Below are 8,545 nucleotides of genomic sequence, written 5' to 3' on the forward strand. Positions count from 1 at the left end.
TTTTGATGTAGCCTGTGACTCTCCTGCCTCACACCTGCACATACCAGGACCCTCCTCTAGCATGGGAAAGACATCCATTTGTGTTTGGAAACACGGACTCAAGGAAGCGTAAAGTTAGGCAGTTTTCTGTTTGTCATTAAAGATTGCAGAAACAGCAAATGAAGAATCCGAAGTAGTTCTGGATATGAGCCTACAGAGCACTTTCCAGCTAGGAAAAGGTGTGCTCACTAAACTATTTTTTTTCCCTTTTCATTTCTCTCCTCAGCTCATTTCCAAATTGATGTTTTCTCATTAACTGTCTGAAAGAATGAGAGAAGTTAAGCTCCAAAATAAAACTTTATTTTAACTAAGATTTCTTCTGCCTCTAATTTTCACCCTTTTCTTGGAAATAATTGTAGCTTCATATAACAGTTAAAGTCTGCTTAAAAGTAAATTTTATTTGCATACTGGTAATTTTTAATATAACATTTTTAATATAAAAAGATCAGGCTCAGTGGCATACACCTATAATCTCAGTGATTTGGGAGGCTGAGATAGGAGGATTGCAAGTTCAACGCCAGCCTCAAGCAATTTAATAAGACCCTCTCTCAAAAAAATAAAAAGAACTGGGGATGTAGCTCAGTGGTAAAGCAACCCTGGGTTTAATCCCCAGTACAAACAAACAAAAAGATATCTAATGAGAAAACTAAGTTTTTCCTAATTTGCACTTTTTAAATTAATAAATAAAATAGCTTCACTCTTTAAAGTGCCCCCCAAATAAAAGATGTTTATGTTGTTCTCCTTATTTCCCCTTCACCCACCCCTGTCTCAGAGAAGAACAAGGAACATACCATGGATTCACATTTCCAAAGGAGTCTATATCCATAATAGAAGCAGCAAAGCCCAGGCAATGTTTTGAGAGTTGAGTTTTAACCATGGCAATGGTTACTATATAATCACTGCTTATCAGGTGAGGTGTTTTTCTTTAAGAATGTAAATTTAAACGGTCAGGAGTATTTGCCCAGTGACTTCAGCTTCCCTTTGTTGATCCTCATCACCTGATGCCTTTAATGCCCCAGAGAGGTCCAGATGATTCCTGAAGTGGGCACCCACAGTTTCTCCTTGAACTGGTGTTTGTCCACCTGAGGACAGACCCTTAATTCATCACTTAGATGTCCTGTGTGCGAGTCTGTTAAAAAATAACCTAAGGCACTGGGGGCTTTGCTCAGCAGCGGAGCACTTGCCTTGCCTGGCATGCGCAAAGCCCTGGGTTGCATCCCCCACACCACAGATAATAAAAATACCAGCTATGGGCTGGGGAGATAGCTCAGTCGGTGGAGTGCTTGCTTGCAAGCACAAGGCCCTGGTTCGATCCCCCAGCACCGCAAGAAAAAAAAAAAAAAAAAAATACCATCTAAATGTCTTATTTTTTCAAATTTTTGTTTCTCTATAAGGACCATATTTTCTTCCTCATGCTCAGTTGGCATTCTCCAATTAAGCGAGTCATAAAGTAAGAGAAATTAGTTAGAAATTGTGAATGAACAGCTAGTTGTCTTAACAAAAAAAAAAAAAAAAAAAAAAATCTTTTGTGTTTTGGAAATCTTGCCTAAACTCACAAGAGAAGGGAAAGTAACACATTAAAACTTCATAGCAGGCTTTGGTCCTAACTTGCCCCTTTGTCCTTTAAAAAAAAAAATGCAATGACATAATAGGCTGTTGTGCTGTCCCGGGTTTTCAGGCTTCTGGAGCCACTATTTGTGCTCATGACTGGAGCCATGAAAACGAGGCCTTTCTTCCCCCCAACACAAGCAGCTTCAGTCCAGGCCATTCCAGACTTCCTCGCCACTGACCTCCGCACTGACCTTGACTTATTCTAGGAAGAACCCTCCCCATTTGGTCCTTTTAGTTCGTTTTTATGTGAATTCCTGTTCACTAATAGTGCAATGGGATTCCCCCAGCTAATTAAGCAAAATTTCATTCATGATTAGCGTTAGGTCTGCTGCCTTTTCATTAGTATTTGAAATTTGTAAACTTGGCTATGGAGTCAGTGTAGCCCAAGGCGTGACAGAGCTAGACAGCTGTCTTTTCAAGGGCATACTTAGTCTCTCCTGGTTTGAAACTCAGGTCCCCAACTCTTTTGTGCAGCCCTAAAAGAAGTGGAGGGTTCAGGCTACATGCTTCGATTCTCAAGCCTGGTTGCTTCTTCACTTTATCAAGTTTCAGGAGAAGAAACTTCACTTCCCGCCACTCTTCTTCCCAGACCGGGTCAGGCTGGGGTTGTTTTTCAGTGCGATACCTGGCTGCTCTGCTTTGGGTCAAGCATCGGCTCGTCTTCTGAAATGTCTCACTTAACCGGCCTGTGCAAGTCTATGCTTCTTCACTTCACCATAAAATGTCACCACACCTGGCTGTTGTCTTCACCTCCTTACCTACGGCTTCGTACCTTCGGTACCATAAAAGCTCATGGAGGGCGGGAACTGTTTTGAGCATTTTTGTGGCTGGCAGACCAGATCCGCTCCACGCTTTCAGGACTGATTTGCATTGCTGGGGCCTCTGGCCTTGACTGACTGGAGGTCCATTGGTGTCCTTTGCTAGTGATGAGGATCTCAGGATGGGGGTCAGACACATTAACTTTCAACCACTGTCAGAATTCTGGCTGCGGAGATCTGAAGAGGAAGAAGACCACTCTACCCTCACTCTGGTTTAATGGAGAGGAAGTCTACACAAATGATAGGAACGGATGGTGTGGGGAAGGGAGGGACGTATGGAGAACATACTCCTAGAGGTTGAACATGGAAGCTTCATCTCCAGATAGGAAGTCTTGCTTCTACACATTGTGTGTGTGTGTGTGTGTGTGTGTGTTTGGGGGAGAGAAGGTTCATTTTACTATCCTGCTGTAGCAGCTTGATCTGTCACAATGGTCCTATCCGTGCTGCCAAACAATCTTTCAAAAATCAAACCTTAAAATACAGAGCGATACTATTTCTTCTTAGACTTTCAATCAACATTCCTGCCCTCCACCAATTAATCCAATATAGAAAACTTGATTCCTTTTTACTTAGTGGCACTGGGATGTATTTGGACAGTGGAAGTGGGCAGAATTAATGGAACCTTCTGTAAGAACCCAGAAAACCACCGGGACACGGGAACTCACATAAGGGAGTTTATTAAGCACACAGAGTATCTCCCTGCAGGGTGAGAGAAAATGAGAGGAAAAGAGAAAGGGCACACGCGCAGGAGAGTGAGAAATGGAGGAGACAGCATGAAAGCAAGGAGGAGAGAGAGAAGCATGAAAGTGAGGAGAGGAGGAGAGATGGCAGGGAGCTATCCTTAAGCAGTTGAATTCGCAAGCTAACAGGGACCAATAACGGAGAAGGATACTTGCAAGCTGACTGATGAACCAATAGCTAGCTAGGATGTCCACAGACTGACAAGAAGTCGGGAGGTGGGGAAATGACTGCAGTAAAGGGCGGGGGAGCAGCTTTACATTTTACCTTCTAGGTCCCGGGAGAGGACTATTGGTGAGAAGATTTCACTGTTTAACAGATGACCTCTGTTTTGATCTGGAAGTCAGCCTAAGTAAGCCCCGCCATATTCTAGAAGGAAAAGAAAGTAATCACTACTTACCTGGTTGTTTAAGAATGTGGATTATAACTCGAGGCACGTGAAGACTGGGGTGCATGGGTATTTCAGAGCCACTCAGAGAAGCCTTACAATCTAGAACTTTCTGGAACTTGAAAACAATTCTGGCAGGCTCACCCTTATTGCAGTATTGATTTTGCAGCCCGATGCAGAAGAAATTGGCTTACCATGACAGAAGACACACACATGCAAAAAAAAAAAAAAAAAAAAAAAAAAAAAAAGTACATTTATTGGTTTTCTCAGAAGGTTTGGCTAAATGTAGAACAGTGTGTGACTTTTGTTAAAAATCTGGATGCTAAAAAAATGGGAGGTGAGTCATCAACTCCCATCTCCATGGTTCCCTTTTCCCTCCACGCCCCTGTTCATGCTCTGGCCTCATTTGGCCCGTCTGACTTCTTTAGGATACACCTCTCTACCCAGCCTCCACACAAAACGAAGGGCCTATAGATCTGTCAGGTGACTTCGGTAGCCTCTGTACCAGGAGTAGGGGATCCCGGGCCCCTCGGGTTTCGTGATGGGGAGTGGAACAGCTGCAGGAGAATTCATTTCTCTGCCTTCCCCTCTATCCAGAGATAGGCTAGAACCTGATTATGCCCGGCAGTCAGGTAGCCATCCTTGGAAATCAGTCTCCTGATGGAGACAAACCGTGAAGGGAGCAGGCAGGCTTGTGAAAGAAGGAACAAGGAGCTGGAGGAGACGCCCTCCCCATGGTGGAGAGCGTGGGGGTGGGGTGAAGATGTGCGAGCACCTCGCCTTTTCTCTGCTTTTCTTTCTTCAGATTCCTTTCAAAAGGATGTGTCTTCATGACCCCAAACTTTGGATAAATAATCACCCACAGCAAGAGGGTTTTCAATTCTCCTGGGAAGAGAAACTGCATTGTGTGTGCACGCGCATGTGTGCACGTGTGTGGGGCGGGGGGGATTCATTTCCATCATAGAAGTAATTTCATTTACCATGTCAGTTAAATGTCCTGTGTTTCATTCGGTGCTTGCCCTACCGGCCCTGCTCTCCCCAGCTATGTAACAGATGTCATTTACACCACAGTGACACTGGCTATCAGGCATCCCACACAGGAACCCTGCCATATTCAAACCACCAAGATTCAGAAATTTGTTTACCTGTGTCTACAACAGCAGGGGAGAGTGGGTAGGAACCCAGGCGATTGCTTAGAAAACCAGCAACATTTCAAGAAAAATTAAATGTAAAACTGCTCTTTTCTCTAGATTAGACCTAAGAAATCACCACAAATAGAATCCTTCATACAGAAATTTTACTCTTATTGAACATACAATTTAATTTAATTCAATCACCGAAGTTGATTATATGTGCAGAAAGACTGTATAAAAAGGGATCTAGAAATGTGAGGGCAATTTTTTTCATCCAGGTTAAAATTTGGATAGTCAACTTTTTAATACCAGACCTCTTAGATTAAATGCAAGACTCTCTTTTTGTTAGCAGGAGATCAGAAAGTTAGGAGTGAAAATGAAAGAAGTCCTAGGTTTGACCTCAATGGAATCCCCTTTAATTTTAGTCTGGTCAGGCCCAGGAAAGGGTGCAACCTGAACTACTTGCAACACCGTGTTTAACAGGGATTCTCTTGATATCCAAGGCCAGTCAAAACTTGACGAATAGTATTTCCAACAAAAAGCTTACCCCGTTTACTTTCTCCAAAAATGGTCCATTTTCATCATTTCTATAAATCTGCTTGAGAAATATTAAGATTCCAATTGTTGCCCAGCAAGCACAAGGCCCTGGATTCAATCCCCAGCAGGGAGGGGTCTGATTATTATGGGCTGGTCTCACTATTTGCTGTTATTCCTGAAGTATTTACCTGCTTATTAAAAATAGAAACTTTATGCAACCGAATTGTTCAGAGCTGTTCCACCAAGTACACACTCGATTCCCAAGGGCACACAAAAAGGGCTTTCCAAGTTGCAAAATCACAACAGCTCCTTTGGCCTGCACATTCCTCCAGGGAGACACACACACACACACCAATTTGTTGATTGGATTTGTTTGGCGACTACTTATAGTGTGTGGGTTATGGTTTCAAATTACTGTTTGCTCTTTGAACTTCTTAGAAGGATAAACAATCTGAAAACAGTTAAAACCAGTAGCAAAAGAAACTGACATCTGACCTACTCTTGAGCTTCATTCCTCTTCCTCAGAGTTTTTGATGATGGCTGAGCAAAAGAAGCCACAAGCTGTCATGTGGTGTGTTAGGCTATCTCTTCCGCTTGGGATGTGAATGGTAGGACAGCCAGACCCCACGCCTGGTGACTAATACTGAGTCGATGGTTTCTAAGCACTGATCAATGGGAAACTGAGAAGAGGTCAACCTGAAGGGTTTCTGGATGAAGACTCAATGTTATAAATAGTATTTCTCTCTCCTTTGTCTCTTTTTCCACCCCAGCTCCCAACACCCAACACCCAACACCCACATCCTAAAAGAGGGAAAATGAACATTTGCTCCAAGTAAATTTAGGCAGGTGGGGAAAAGGGTCATCAGGGATCTCATTATCACATTCCTATATGTTAGCTAAGAGTTGTTTTGAGTCTCTCCCACTCTCAAGCAAATCAGGCACCTCTTTTTCTTTTTTTGGTACTGGGAATTGAACCTGGGGGTGCTCTACCTACCACTGAGCCACATCCCCAGACCTTTTCTTTTTTAAGTTTGTGACAGGGTCTCACTACGTTGCCAAGGCTAGCCTTGGGCTGCAGGCACTGTTATTGAGAAGAACTTGAACTTCGGGCCAGAGAGATGCTGTTAATGCTGCCATGGATGTTAGCACAGGGAAAGCATTTTCTATTTAAAACTTTCAGAAATCACTACTTAGCATTCAGGGAAAAAAAAAAAGTTTACCCCTCTTAATGATCAGAGCCTAGTCATTGTTTACTATATTTACTATATTTAAAAGTCATTTATCATTTAAATTTCTTCTTAGCCTGCAAAAATATTTTGTCAGTTCAAAAGTGGTTTGGAAAATTCCAAGGATATGACATTTGCATTCTGCCAATAAGATATTTGATGCCAATACTAGTGACGGTAACAGTTTTGTTGATTTATTTATTGTATGCTTTCCACCCTTTGAAGGAACTAGGGTCCAGAAGTTTCTCTACGCAATGGCTGTTGCTAGAAGGTGGATTGATAAAGAGTCTGCTTATCTATAGAGTTGGCAGTTTGTTCTTTCTGCAGTTTCCCATTTTAAGAGGTAATGATACAAATTATAATCTAAATACTGAACAGCTGATCTCATCAGATATATATTTTAAGAAGAATAAACATGAAAAGATTAAGTAAATCTCAGTCTATGTCATAAAAAGAGGCCAAAGGAGGGAAGGAGGAAAGAAGTGGGGAAGGAAGGGAGGCAGGGAAGGAGAAAGATTTAAAAGGAATTGGTTGCTTCCCCCTGTAGTCAGGGAACTGGTTTCAATGTGACACTGGAGTCAACTCAGAATAGATTAACTCCTTCAGCAAGTAAGTCTGTTCTAAATCTAGAAGGGATTCTTTAGAATAAATCCTGAAATGTGATTCATTTTGCACAGTTGTTTTTGATGGCTAAACAAAAGAAGTGATATGCCGTCCTGTTATATGTTAAAGCTATTTCTTCTGCTTAGGATTTGTTTAGTGATTCCTAATGACTGCTTCAAATACAAAATTGGTGCAACCACTGTTTCAGCCAGTTATCCCACTCCTTGTTATATACCAAAGGACTTAAAATCAGCATACTATAGTGAAGCAGCCACATCAGTGTTCATAGCTGCTCAATTCACAATAGCTAAGCTATGGAACCAGCCCAGGTGCCCTTCAACAGATGAATGGATAAAGAAAATGTGGTGTTTATATACACAGTGGAATATTCCTCAGTCATAAAGAAGAATGAAATCATGGCATTTGCTGATAAATGGATGGAAATGGAGACTATGGCTAAGTGGAATAAGCCAATCCCACAAAAGCAAAGACGGACTGTTCTCTCTGAATGTGAGTGCTGACTCACAATGGTGGGGCGGAGTTCATTGGATTAGATAAGGGAGAATGAAGGGAAGGGAGGGGAATGGGAATAGGAAAGACAGTAGAAGGAATCAGACATAACTTCCCTCTCTTTGTATATGAACACATGATCAGTGAAACTCCACATCACGTACAACCTCAAGAATGGGAAGTTATGCTCCATGCATGAATGACATGTCAAAATACATTCATTTAGTTAGGCCATGCATAACTAAAAAGAACAAATTAAAATAAAATTTTTTTAAAAAGGAAAACAATACAAAATACTTGATGCAGAAGAAACCCAGGGCTCCTTAGGATTGAGGGAAGCAAGAAGGAAGAAAAGAACTGGGGAAAGGAAACAAACTATGGAAAGGACAGCCAGGGGGAGGGAAGAGCAAGCCGCATAGGGAGGCGGGAAAGCACTTCTGCAGGGCCTGGCGTTGTTGCCCGGGCCACACTCAGAACTAACACACGCTCCTTGAGATGCTTGACTTGCTTGGGAAGTGAGGGCTGCCACACTGCCCTCTGCTCAAGAGCACTGGCAACAGCAGCCACTTCCAAGCCAGGAAGTCCCATGGCCACACTCAGCTTCAGGAGGCCTGTGGCTTTCAGGCTGGTTGGCACATTTTTTGATGTGAATGGGCTGAAGCTCTTTCCTGGCAGATGCAAACTTAGGTGAGATGAGAGTATAGTTAATCATCAGCAGATTCGTAGATGGAGAAAAAATTATTTTCTAGATTTGTAGCCTTAGAACCAATGCATCAAGATATGAAGACTAGCCTGATGTGGTGGTGCACACCTGTGATCCCAGCAGCTCCGGAGGCTGAGGCAGGAGGATTGTAAATTCAAGGCCAGTCTCTGCAACATTGCAAGAACCTGTCTCAATTAAAAAAAAAAAAAATCTTTTTTTCAAAAAACTCTGAGAGTTTT

This window comes from Sciurus carolinensis, chromosome 10, assembly GCF_902686445.1.
Source record: "Sciurus carolinensis chromosome 10, mSciCar1.2, whole genome shotgun sequence".
Taxonomy (NCBI): domain Eukaryota; kingdom Metazoa; phylum Chordata; class Mammalia; order Rodentia; family Sciuridae; genus Sciurus; species Sciurus carolinensis.